We start from the raw sequence: 13,330 nt of genomic DNA, 5'->3' as shown, positions 1-13,330 counted from the left end.
TGCTTTTGTCTAAGCAACTCCTAAAGAGCCAACCCCCATCTAAGAGCAGAGAGTCCCTGGAAGTGGACACCCGTGTTCTGTGCTGCCATTGTCACAGGACTCATCTTTTCAGAACCACCCTGTCTATTGCCCCTGAGCCACTCTGGGAAGCCATGTGGATGGAGCCGATGGGTGTCCAGGAGCCAAGGAGGGAGATGGGCCCAGGGAAGAGGCAGGGCCACAGCTGCACAGCCTGGCAATGTGGACTTGGACCTGGCTAACCTTGTTGGCGCAGTGGAGGCGCTAAGGGTAGGCATCAAAGGTGTTTAGCCATGGGGCCGACAGAATCAGATCTGTGTGTTGGAAAGACCCTGGCTGTGTAAGTAGAAAGAACCAGTTAGCAGCTAGCAGGGAGAGGAGGCGGGGAAAGTGGCAGGAGGAGGCTATTGTGACAGCCTCGTGGGAGACATGAGACTGGTCCAAACCAGCAGCTCTCAAAGGTCAATGGGCGCTGAGGGAGCTTGTTAAATACACAGGTGCCCAGGTGCCACCCCAGACACTCTGATTCAGATGACTGGCCCCACCCCACTGTCATAGAATCTCTGGTATTGGGGCCTAGGAATCTGCATTTTGAAAACTGTCCAGGCACTTCCAAGATGAGCCAGGCTTGGGAAGAGGACTATGGCTCACTGCACTGGGGTAAAGGAGCAGCAGTAAAGATGTCATGGAGATTCTCTCACAGGCACCGCCTGAGAAGGTGCACGGTGGACACCCACAGAGCCCGGGGTGGTGGGGGTGAAGCAGGTCTGGGTTGGAGCTGGAAGCAAAGCTGGGCTGGGAAGGAGTGCCCATCATGATGCGCTGCTTGCTGTGTCTGCCTGTGGGTGTTCATTTCTATTATCCTCCTAAACACCGCTTTGTAACATTTCACTGCATTAAATGCTCAACCAGGAAAATGAAATTTATTTAGAAGGCTGAGGTATTTCACATCTAGGGCAGGCGATGCTGCTCTAAATTTACCAAGTCAACAGCTCATTTTTGCTGTTGAATGGGTTGTAGATCTTATGACAGAAGCAAGTAAGTGAGAACGCTACCAGCTGTAAACTTTATCTTATTGGCGAAATGTCTATTACGCAGCTAAAAACATCTACTTAATAGGTGCTGCCCTTCAACAATTGGTAGCAACAGAGTCTTAGGTGGTGATAACAATGACATTATATCTCTTTTATCACCTGTAGGTTCTTTGTATTGTCAATTACTGGCTGCACATTCCTTCCGGCCTCAGAGGCTGTAGGATAAACAGGTTGCACCATTCTGATGACGTGGTCATCACTGGAGGCACGGGGGGTTTGCATCTGATTTTCCTTCGGAGGCATCTGCCTGTGTTTTAGGATCCCCAGTCTTCATCAGGACATAGTGAAATCATATGAAGCTAACTAAGTCTGATGAATGAGTAAGTGCTAATCAAGCCAGGTGATTCTAACTGGGTCATTCATAAACATTTACAGGCTCTGAGCTAGGGGTGGTGAATGCAGAGACATACAGGACTCCATTTCTCTGGAATAGAGCTCTGAAATCTTAAAGCTGCAGCAGCACTTTTGGAACATGCGAACCGCCCCTCAGGAGGACCCTGTAAGAGCAGACAGCTCTCGTGAATATACAAGCCTGGACACTGGTTTAAAACTAACCCCATTCCTTTTGTCACTGAAGGTTTGATGCAGAGCCGAAGTCTGCTGTTCTAAGGAACCACTAGTTGTTATTGTCCTAAATCCGGTAGAGGTTTTGGATGGGGTGTAGGAAATTTTCACAAGAACCCAAATTTCACGTCGATTTGTGATGGATTAGCATACCAAAATGGGCTTAAAGTGCACTTAATGGATGCATTACTGCAGAAGGGAGCCACCTAACCAGAGCATTGCTAAATTTATGAAATTGAAATGCACTTCAGGTTACTGAGCAGTCTAAATTTGTCAAAGTCACAGAGTGGGAGGCAGGTCGTTGCTGGTGGCAGAGGTGGAAGAAATCTGAAGCCAGGGCTGCCAAAATGAATTTGAAGGCCTCTGCAATGACCCGAAGGGCTCCCTTACGCCCAGGTGCAGCCCTTTTCAGTGGCAGGAGCAGGACCTGGGGCTCCTGAGCTTCAGTGTTTACTGAGCCCCTCTTAGCACGCAGGAGGCAGAGAGTGAAAAGGTGTGTCCATTCTTTGCCCTGCCCCACGGTGCTTCCCTAATGGGTCTGCCCACTATGAACTTGAACTCATCGGCACTGGTGCGCACTCATGGAACAGACATGGCTTTTTGTCCTTGCCTAAGTGTTTGGTTTGCAAGCCTCAGTCTCCTGGCCTGAAAAATGGGGATAAGTAATACTGGCCTCACAGGCATGGGAAAGTGCTCAGCACAATGCTTGTCACAACGTGGGACTTTGAAGGTCCCTTTCTTCAGGAGGTGGCTGAGTCTTAGTGACCTCAGTGGTGCCAACATTCAGCTCTGTGAGTGGCACACAGCAGGCATTAAGAGAGTGTCTGCTGAATGAGTGAATAACGAATGAGTAAGTGAATGTGATTTCAAGGATTGTGGCAGGTCCCTGACATTCCCGTTTGCTGGTGTCCTTGTAGCATCTCTTACAGAATCTTTATTCGAGTTATACTTATTCATGGATTCAATTTATTACACAATTGCATGTTAACAAACATTCAATTATGTGACTATCATGGATAAAACTACTTGCAATAATAATGATTACTAATAAGAACTACGATTTTTAACTCTTACTGTGTCCCAGGAATTGTGCTGAGTATTTTTAAAATACTTTGTCTTCAGTCTTGACACCAGGCCACTGAGGCCATGTATCAGCCAGCTACAGCCACAACAATGCTGTGTAACAAAACATTTGCAACATTCAGTGGCTTGCAACAATAAGCATTTTCCCTGCCTTGCTCTTACAGGTTGCCTGTAGCAGCTGTGAGTCCTGCTGTATGTGGAGTGACATGGCTCCAGACAGCAAGTCAAGTTCAGGTTTCCTCCATGTGTGTTCATTCTGAAGCCTCTCTGAAAGAGGCAGCAACGTGTTCTTCTCATGGTGGACCACCAGAACAGAGGAAAGCAGGTCTGGCCCTGCAAGCACACTTCAAGCCTCTGATCCAGGTATACTCCCCATTATCTCATTGTCTAAAGCAAGTCCAAAGTCAAGGAATGGGGAGGTGCAATCCCCACACTGGAAGGCCGTGACAAGGATGCATATGTGTAATAACCACCACAGGAGAGTGAAGAGTTGGGATCAACATCTCAGTCAACGACTCGTAGGTGCTATCAGAAGCCTCAAACCCAGGCATGGGAAAAAGTGACTTGCCCAGGTTGCTCAGCTAGTGGGTGACAGAAGTAGGATTTGAACCCAGGCAATTTAAATCCACAGTTGTGGGGGCCTAGAGTGCACACAGGGGAAGCAGGGATTTATTTTCTGAAAGTATCTGCATTTTATTTTTCTTTCTTTTTTCTTTTTCTTTTTTTTTTCTTTTTGAGAGGGAGTCTCACTCTGTCGCCCAGGCTGGAGTGCAGTGGTGTGATCTCGGCTCATTGCAACCTCTGCCTCCCAGGTTCCAGCGATTCTCTTTCAATCTTCAGGCATGTGCCACCACACTAATTTTTGTATTTTTAGTGGAGACGGGGTTTCACCATGTTGGCCAGGCTTGTCTCAAACTCCTGACCTCAAGTGATCCGCCTGCCTCGGTCTCCCAAAGCGCTAGGATTACAGGCTATGAGCTACTGTGCTTGGCCAGTATCTGCATTTTTTTCAGCCATGACTTGCTATTACCATGTTAGTACCAACCTCTCTTGCAGTTACACATTTATTTGTCTATCCTTCCACCCACCCACAGGGACCTGGCATTTGGGTGTTCTTTCAATTCTCTGCAATAACAGGCCCAAGTGCAATTCTTGGGTAATTTTTTGAAATTAAGGTTGAAAGGGAAAAAATCACCCTCTAGTTAATCTCAGGCACGTGTATAAACACCTTTGGAAAGTCCCTGGTGGAATTCGTATCAAAGCGGTACCGTGATTTTTACTTAAAAACAATTTGCTTCATGTCAACTGTGGTTTCTGACACCTGAATTTGAAGGTGATCTGGGTGGGCCCAGTGCCATCTCCGTAACGGAGTTATGTGTTTACCTGGAGGGAGGAAAGGAAAGGCATTATTCCCTGGCAGTATGTGTGGCCCTAGAATAATGTTCCACACACCCTTACAGAAGGGGATTTCCTCCTCGCTGTTTCCACAGACCCTTCCCTGTGTTTGTTTAAACCCGTTGCACACTGGTCTGACAGCTGCCTGGCCCAGGGCCTTCCTTGCAGACGCATGTACAACCAACCCTCTTTAACAGCAACCTGCTCTGTGTCCCCTGATGCAATTACTCGAGTATATAAACCTCACTGAAAGGCAGGCTTTTCTTGGGAGCTAATAAATAAGCCCCAAAGCCACAACGTGTGTGAGACCTTGAAAAATGGCATCATCATCTATTGGGAATTGTGAACCCTGCAAAAAGCAGCTCATTGTATTTTCAGAAATAGGTTTTTGTTTAAAAAAATAATAAAGAATAAAAATCACCAAGTGGAGTCTATATGGAAAAAGCAATCTAGTCTGATATTCTAAGGCAAGTCTCTTTGCTGCATTCATGGTTCTTTGCAAATTTTATGTAAGAGACATTATTTGTAGGAAAACAAGACAGGATTTTAAAGAACTCCCCTCTCATCCCGGTTTCCCATCTGCAGTCATAATCCTCTGATGGTGACCTCTGAATTAGTTGCCATGGATGCTGAGCAGAAGTTTATGACCTCAGGGTGGACTGTAGCTTCAAGGGGGTGAGATGAAGCCTCCAGCAATAAAGAGATAATGGGGAGAAGGCACTGTCAGGAATGACCCTTCGGTGGCATGCAGTCTATAGTTAACGGAGCACTTTCATTTCAACTGCTGGTTGCTTGGAGGAAGAGGGTGCTGGACTCTGGCCACGGGAACACAGGCTGGCAAAAAAACTGCAGATTCTTTTTGCCCCTTGGACCTCAGTTTCCTGAGAGGCTGGGCTTGGTGCTGCAAGGCCCTCTGAGCGAATCTGCCAGAATTTCATGTGTCTTTTTCTTTAACTGCTGACATCTTCAGCCCAGAGTCAGTGGAGTTGGCCACTGGTGCCGCTTTCTTGCCCCTCGCGCTGTCCAGGTAGTTACCTGGAGCAGACTCCAGGTCACTGCGGCAGGCAGTGGCGCTCGGGGTCCTGCAGAGCTTTACCTCCCGGCGGAAGCAAACACGCCGGGCCAAAGAGCCAGGCCAGCCTTCCCGGGATGCAAATACAACAGAGGGCGCCGAACTCACCAGCGCCGTGGCCTTGAATATTAATGTATGGGCTGGCTCCAGACCGCCAGGTTCCTTAAAGATGTCTCTGGCGGCCGGGCGCGGTGGCTTACGCCTGTAATCCCAGCACTTCGGGTGGCGTAGGCGGGCGGATCATCTGAGGTTGGGAGTTCGAGACCAGCCTGACCAACATGGAGAAACCCGTCTGTACTAAAAATACAAGATTAGCCGGGCGTGGTGGTGCACGCCTGTAATCCCGGCTACTCGGGAGGCTGAGGCAGGAGAATCGCTTGAACCCGGGAGGCGGAAGTTGCAGTGAGCCGAGATCGCGCCATTGCATTCCAGCCTGGGCAACAAGAGCGAAACTCCGTCTCAAAAAAAAAAAAAAAAAAAAAAAAGTCTCTGGCAAGGTGTCACTGTCAGACTTCAGGGGTTTCGATGTGCTTTTATTTGGAATCACTGCAACACACAAGCAGTGTTGACTCGGAGCGGGAGGGGGCGGGGGCCAAACCCACCGCTCGGCGCACACGCCTTGATCTCGCATTCCAGACTCGAGCTGATGTGTGTCAGCGCGACATGGGGCGGGGGGAGGGTTCTCTTTGGATGTTTCATTCGCCGTCTGCACGTCACTCCCAAACTTTTCCTCCCTGCGCTCGCGGAGTCAGGTTGACGCGCCCTGGATGCGGGGCTAGAGGCTCGGGAGCTGAGCGCGCTCCCGCGGAGCCGGAGCCGCAGAGGCTCCCAGGCTGGACTCGGGCTTCTCAGGTACAAGTTAGGCGCCAGATGCCGAGGTGGGGGCGGCGAGGAGCGGCGGTAGGAGGTCTGGCTCTGGGCTTGGGGCTCCGGCGCCCCTCCGCGGGTTCTGGCCAGGCAGCGCCGGCAGCGGCCGGGGCTGGGCGTAGGGAGTCCGGACCTGCGGAGGCTGCGCGCAGGCTCACTCCCCGCGGCGCTCACGGCGCGGTGGTGGCGGTGGCCGCGGCGGCCCAGGCAGACAATGAACTTGCGAGCGAGCGAGACGAGCCGAGGTAGGTTTGGGCCCCGCGCCCCTCGGCTCGGCCTCCCCGAGCCTTCAGAGATCCCCAGCGGGAGGTGTCCCTTCGCCATTGGTCCTGGCGGCGCTCCGGAGCCCTGCGCGCTTGAGGACCCCGCGGGAAGGGTTGCCCAGCGGCGACGCACGCCCCTTCCCTCGCAGGGAGGACGCAGTCGGAGCGAGGGGACAGGGGACCGAGCAGTGGCGTGGTGGCGCCGTGGATTGCTGGAGGCCGGCGGGTGGCGCACGCCGCGGGGAACGCACGGGCGGGCTATCCGGGAGAAGGAGCCCAGTAGTCGGAATCGGGGCGCCCCTGCACCGCCCAGCTCTGGGAGCCGCAGGCAGGGGACCGACCGACGGACAGACCAGTGCTTTCGCGGTGTGAGCGCGCGTCGTTTGGTGGTAGGGGTCGGGGATTCCCCTCTGCCTTGCGCTCTGCCCCCACACCCCTATCGCACTTTGGGGAAGTTTCCAGGCGCGGCCCGGGGGAGGTAAGCGGGCATCAGCCACTCTCTCCCCGGTCTCCAGCTCGGATACGCTTCCAGAACCCCGGCTCTAGCCTTGCGGCCGTTCCGGGCTGCGAGGCCAGAGCTCTCCGGCGCCTACGCCTGTGCGACCGGGTTCTGGGAGGGAGATGGCGGGGGCGGGCCTGGGAAGAGATGGGGGCGCGACTGAGCCCCGAGCGGTGTGAACTTTTGCTCCCCGCCCCCTCCTTCTTCCTCCTCCCCGCCCCGCCCCCACTGCTGTCCCCTCCCTGCGCCCCGCCGCGTCTCGGGAGGCGGCGTGACTCGGGAGTTGCCGGCGCTTCCCAGCAGTGGCGGCGGCGTCCCTGGCCCGCCTGGGTGCGGCGACCCGAGCGAGGCAGGTCTGAGCCGCGCGGTGGGGCCGGAGGCGGGGATCCAGGGCTGCGGGGCGGCGAAGCTGGGGAGCCAGGTGGTAGCGGCCCGGGCACGGAGGCGACTCTGGCAGTGGAGATGAAATGCGAGTCTCTTGGGTTGTGTGTGCCGGGGGATAGGACGCGGTGGCTGTGGGTGGCTGGGTGGCGGGCTGTGGCGCAATTGGCCCCTTGGGATGGCAGGATGGAGGCGCCGGGGCGAAGGGAACCTTGCCTTTGGGAGAATGAATGAATGAAGAGCCGTGGAAGCGCCTTCCCGACTCCTCCAGGCAACCGATTGGCCGGCGTGCGCTCGAGTGTGTACGTGTTGAGGCTTCGGAGCCGCCCGGGTCCTGGGCACAGCTGCTTGACTGCCCCGTCGCGGTCCCGGTGCCCATGTTGCCTGCCCGCCCTGCGCCCGGGGCCGGCTAGCGCGGCTGGGATGGCGGGTATAGGCGAGGAAGGCTGGGGCTGGGTTGCTGGCTGCTGGCGGCTGGAGGTCCGCGCCGGGTGTAGGGAAGTCCGCGAAGCAGGCTGCCAGGCTGCGGGCTGGGACCAGCTCCTGGGGACCGGGGCCCTTCTTCGTCTGCCGGCGTGCGCGGAGCCGCTGTGACAGCTGGGTGCCTTCGCCTTGTTCACGTTGGATAAGTTAATGGTACGAGTTCTCGGGAATGAAGCGTGGCTCCGGGATGCCCTGCAGAGGGATGTGACAAGTTGGTCAGTGAGACTGAGCAGAGGGACTCACCTTGCCTCTGGGCGCCCTGGCAGTGCCCCCAGCCCCACTTTATCAGCTGCAATTCCTGAGTGTTGTGGGATGCCTCGGTGGGTTAGGGTAGCCGCCCAGTGTTGGGGCAGAAAGGCCTCAGAGGGCATCTGCACCCCCCGAGGGGTCCTGAAGTAAACTGAGGCCTAGAGTTTTGCCTAGCGTTTCTCCTGGACCCTCCTTGGACCTTCCTGGAGCATTATCCATCCGGCGCTTTCCTGCTCCTCCTCCCACCACCCGCAACCTTGCAAAATCAGGAACCTTCCCTTCCAGAACGTGGCACTTACTAATTTTACAAACTGAATGTTGAACTAGCATCTCTTGATTGATGCATAAATACATACATAGATCATATATGATTTTATTCAAAGTATCACAGGAATAAAAATGCCTTCTAAGTAGGTAGTTTTTACCAAACAAATTTTTCTCCCCAAATTCCTGAGAAACTGTCAGAAGATTTTCTTTCTTGCCACCTCCTGGATGGACACACTGAGCTGGCGAGGTAAAGTGGATTGTCATGGCCTTCCTGTGGGCACATAGGTGAGCTGGAGGTGGAGCTGCAGGTCTGGGCTTACCTCCAAAGTCCAGCTCCCCAGGAGAGCCAGCTCAGGGACCCTCTGCGGCAGTCCAGCCCTGTCTCTGCGGCTCTCTCCTCTGGACACTGGATGATTGCAGTGAACTGGCTTGTAGGTGAAGCATGCAGGGGTAATTCTCCAGGATATTGGCCGGGGGGGTGGCAGGCAGGTCGGGCCACAATGGTCACATGTGTGTCTTGCTTTTCTTGGATGATCAAAGCTTGCCATGTCTGAGCCACTGTCCTGGCCAGGGACCCAGCCGGGGGTCACTGTGGCTGCCGTGAGGGCTGCAGTTTCCTTCCACGCCTTTGTCATCCCTGGTTGCTGCTCCCCCTGGCCAGGAAAGCTGAGATGTCAGAAGCATTTGATTTTTCACATGCCTAGAAGAGAGAAGATTAATTCCTGCGTCGAGAAGAAGTGTTTGGGGAAAGGTTGGTAAAGTGGGAAGCAGATTCTACTTATTTGGCGTCTTGAGAAACAGCAGAAAAGAAACTCCAAGTTAACTTGCTGGGCGCCAGGAGTCTGCAGTAGGGGAAGCTGTAGATTAGTGCTGGGTTGTGGTGGTCGAAGCCCTTTTGAGTTCGGCTGGAAGGTGCCCTGCTAGTGGAGGGGGCTGGGGAGAAGAGGGAGACCCCAGGGGTGTCCTGAACAGGTAAGCACATGCCCAACTACAGGGGACAGCCTCGACTCAGTTTCAGCCAGTTGGGGGGAACACAGAGTTGATAGGTCTTGTGAGTTTTTGAGAGGATTCTCCAGCCTGGGTATTTAAATGTGGGCTCAAATTCCAGAAGTATGGTAGAGGGTTCGGGGTGAGTGCCCTTCCAGGAGGGCTGAAGCTTGCCATCTGGCCCAGTGCTTATCTACTGGGAAGGGTGTCACTGCATCAGAGAGCAGGACACAGGAGCCACACCCATCGTGGGCCCAGAGACTAAGAACTGATGGCTGCCCATCATGCCTGTGGCCAGGTCTAGGCTGGAGGTGAGGCGGGCAGAGCTCCTTCACATACTCGTGTGCCATACGTTCATTCAGCAGCTGTTGAATGAATTCCCATGATGTGGAAAGTCATCTGCATGAACCTTTTCATATAATTCCTTTCACCAAATAGATCCTGCAGTTGAGCCTCTGGGATGATTTGGTGGGGATAGGACAGACAGGGTCCCAGCCCTCATGGGAGGGGGACAAGCAGAATTGGCTGTGTAGACAGACAAATGCTCTAGAAGCTGCCGAAAGAGCCCAGAAGGGCAGTGATGCAAAGCGAGGCTTGGGAGCAGGAGTGGGGGAGTGGAGGGTGGACTCGGGGGAGTGTGAGGAGCCTCCTTTTCCAGGTGTGGACATTGAGTTTCAGAGCAGTGGGCGGGAGTCACCCACCCCGTGAGCAGGGCATGCTCAGGTATGATGTTAAGTTGGGAGTGACTTGCCCAAGGTCACATAGCCAGTAAGTGGGAAGTCAGGGGGTCTCTGATCTCCAGCTCTTGGCCAGCTCCTTCATCTCTGCTGTGCTGGGCTGAGGCCTCTTAGAAACTCCCAGAGGAGTGGACATTCCCTGTAATTGGCAGCTCTCATTTTTCCCATTTACACATTCAGGCACTGTCCCCCTTCCTGGGGCCTCAGCAGGCCCAGGATTGCAGAGATGCTGTTTGGAGCGCATTTGTATGAAAGAGGAGTCGTCTAAATTCTAAAAGCAGAGACTGTTTTTAAAAGTGGTAGCTGACTTGGGAGTGTCATTGATCTGAGCAATCAGCCAGCGGACGTCTCTTTAGCAGCTTGTGATTTGGAAGTGACTCAGTCACTGGTGAGAATCATGCAGCTTCCCTCCCCTTCTGGTCTGTAAAGGGGACGCTCAGGTATGAGATTAAGTTACTTCAAATGGTCACTGTGTTCCTGTGCTGTGAATGAGGAGATCATGTTTGCACTTAGCTGGCTAAGTGTTGGGAGACTGAGTGTTTCCACTGCACAAGGCATTTCTTTATTGGCTTCCAGTATGAGGGTCTGATTTCTTTACTGAGATGGTTTCTCCTTTCAAATAAAGCACTGGGACAAAATGATTTATGTGTAGACCTGTGTCTCCACAGCAGGAGATGGAGCATAAAGGGAACAGTTATCTAATTAGTGTGTCCAGTCTAGGTGTCTAGTTAGGAGTGTCCAGGAAGGAGAAAGGTTTTGTGTCCATTTGGGCCAATATAGATTTTTAAAATTGTAAGTATGGGAAGACAGTTCATTGCAAGAGCTATCACGTGCTGTGTCCCTACAGGTTTGATGCTGGCCCTCTGCTAGGCAGGTCACACAGGTGTATCCCTTTGTGTCCTTTAGAGGCCTGGGAGGCTGTTGGAGATGACACACACCAAGCTCTCAGCCATCCGGATGTGCAGGAGGAGGGATTGGGAATGACGGTGGAGGCAGGAGGGAAATAAGGGGGTGAGGGGAGAAGAGCAACTGTGGCTCCAGAAGGAGGAGGCGGCGTGAATCAGCAAGTGGTTAAGTTGTGGGGAGGTGGCAAGTGGGAAGCAGTTTCTCATCTTTGCTGATTTCCAAAGGGATGGGGAGGAAAGGAGACCGTCTGCAGCAGGACTTGCGGCGTTTCTGCCCTGCAGCCCTGGGCCAGGTGCATGGGAGCAGAGAGTCAGTGCTTAGCACAGAGCACAGCACTCAGATCAGTGAGCGAGGTGGAGCTTGTGCAAGTCAGAGTTACGTAACGCCGTTGACAGGCACCTTACAGGGCTTGGCAAAGTGCAGCGGGAGCCCGGGGTAACGACTTTGAGATTGGAGTGTTCAGGGAAGACTTTGGCCCTGGCCTGAGGACGGGTGTCTTTTCAAAGAGTTAATACCTGCCAGTGCTTGACACAGTGCCTGGCATCCAGTAAGTGCTCAGTAAGCACTGGCTCGGGTGGTATTCTTTAGCCCTGGAGCTCCTCACCATGCATGTCTCCATATTTGATTCCAGTATATTCTACCTCAAAGGGTATAGGTAGGAGCCCCTGCAAGCCTTGGCTCCAGCTAGGTTTCCTTAGGGTGGTGGCTTCATTCTCTGGACTCTGTCTCCTCATCTGTGCGAGGAGAACACTGGTAAACAGCTACCCTTCAAGACCCTTCAGCTGACCTTGCAGCCAGGCTGTGGAGCAGCTCGGCTGTGCCCATAGTTGACGCAATTAACCAGAGAGAGGAGACCGCGCAGCTCTAGGTGGAACTGTGCTGGTGTAGCTCACTTGAATGTTACATCTCGCCCCACTCCCAGCTTAAAAGAGCCCAGAGGGGGTCTGAGGGGGGCCTCCTGGCTTCAGCAGGCTCTCCCTGATGCCTATTTTACATTTCTAGAACTCATCATGGCCCAGGCCTTTTAGATCTCTGAAGTAAGTAAGGCTGGCAGATCCTCAAAAGCAGAGGGTATCATTATAATGGAAACTTGGACACTTTCCAGAATTGCATTTGTGGTAAAAATATTGAAACAGACAGCCCAGGCACCCAGGTGCCTGGAAAATACCCCAACATGGGCAAATAATTAGATACAGGCCAGGCACAATTATGTTTTTCTGACAATAGGCTGGAACTTGGTGGCTTAGCATTTTCTCTTGAAATGGAATACGCCCCTGCCAGACCCTTTTGCTCCCTGTGGTCAGAAAGATAGTGGTGTGGCCACCAAGGGGGAGGGCATACAAGGAGAAGTGGCAATGCCATCCCTCCTAGGGTGGCCCTGGATCTATCTTCGGGAGGTTCTGTCCTGCTTTTGCTCTTCTGTGTCCCTGTAGGTAGCTGTCCCGAGGGACTGGGCCCATGGCACCTTTGCTAGGAGGCCAGAGCCTGCATTTCAGAGTCTAAGAGGTCGAGAGAGGTGTAAGATGTATTATTTTACCCTTCCATGAAAGTGGTCTGGGCAGCTGTGTTCCCTTTTGTAAGCCCTGGCAGCTCACTCATGCTGATGGCGGTAAGTTCACCTGTACCTTCACGTTTCTTGTCAGCCAAATGTTTGGTCCCCGTGACAAGGATGCTCTTTTAGCTCAAGTGTTAGATGCCATAGGCACTGGGTGGGGCAGGGCAGGTAGTGGGTTGAGCCTGGGATCCACGCGGACTCAGGTTCAAGTTCATGCAGTACTGCTTCATCCCATTCCTGTGACTCTGGTCAAGTGGCTCACCTTGCATCTCGGTTTCCTCATCTGTAAAATGGGGTTAATGATCTCTACCTGGTTGGATGGCTTTAGTATTTGAAAGAGTACAATTTAGGGTTCAGGGGAGCTCCCCACATGGAACCACTCTTTTCTGGGCGAGGTCTAAACCTATGGAGAGATACAGGAGGAGGAAGGCAGGTGGAAATCCGCATGCAATGGCCATCCCGACTGCAGCTGTTGTTGGAGAATGTGGCTGAACCAGTGGGCAAAGAAGTGAGGAAGTGGGGCAGTCAGGCAGACCTGCCCACCCCATCGCCTGTGGAGCTGGAGAAGCCTCTCCCAGCAGGGTGAAGGGCCTCCTTGCCATGGGGAAAGGCAGGGCTGGGCTGTCACGTCCAGGCCCTCCTTCCATATTCCTGGGATGGTGTAGACACCACCAGGTATAGACAACAGGAAAGTTACACAGGGGGAGCGTCCTCCTCAGGGAAGGAAACATCTGGAGTGGTGGAGAAGAGTCGCCCCGTGGCAAGGAATATGACATGCTGGGCTCCGTGCCTGGCCCACGGTGGGAGGGTGGTCAATGGCATCTGTTAGGTACGTACTTGGTAGAGGTGGCCGCAGTGTGTCAAGTAGGTGTTGTTGTCTGCTCCAGGAAATAATCTGGCTTTAAATTCA

General features: G+C 53.4%; 1 protein-coding gene across 2 annotated transcripts in view; it reads left to right on the top strand.

Moving 5' to 3' along the window:
* Positions 1 to 5,855: 5,855 nt before the first annotated feature.
* The window catches only part of CHST15 (carbohydrate sulfotransferase 15), an 84,856-nt gene continuing 77,381 nt past the window's right edge, over positions 5,856 to 13,330 (top strand). The window contains exon 1 of one of the 2 annotated variants that reach the window (XM_025396459.1): positions 5,856 to 6,078. The gene's annotated coding sequence lies outside the window, so the exon portion shown is untranslated. Of the gene's footprint in view, positions 6,079 to 7,082; positions 7,223 to 13,330 lie in introns of those variants that run through there. The other variant, XM_025396460.1, reaches the window with a different exon arrangement.

Source organism: Theropithecus gelada, chromosome 9 (assembly GCF_003255815.1).
Source record: "Theropithecus gelada isolate Dixy chromosome 9, Tgel_1.0, whole genome shotgun sequence".
NCBI classification, from domain to species: Eukaryota; Metazoa; Chordata; class Mammalia; order Primates; family Cercopithecidae; genus Theropithecus; species Theropithecus gelada.
Note: the sequence above shows the minus strand (reverse complement) of the source record. Positions and strands in the feature narration are given on the sequence as shown.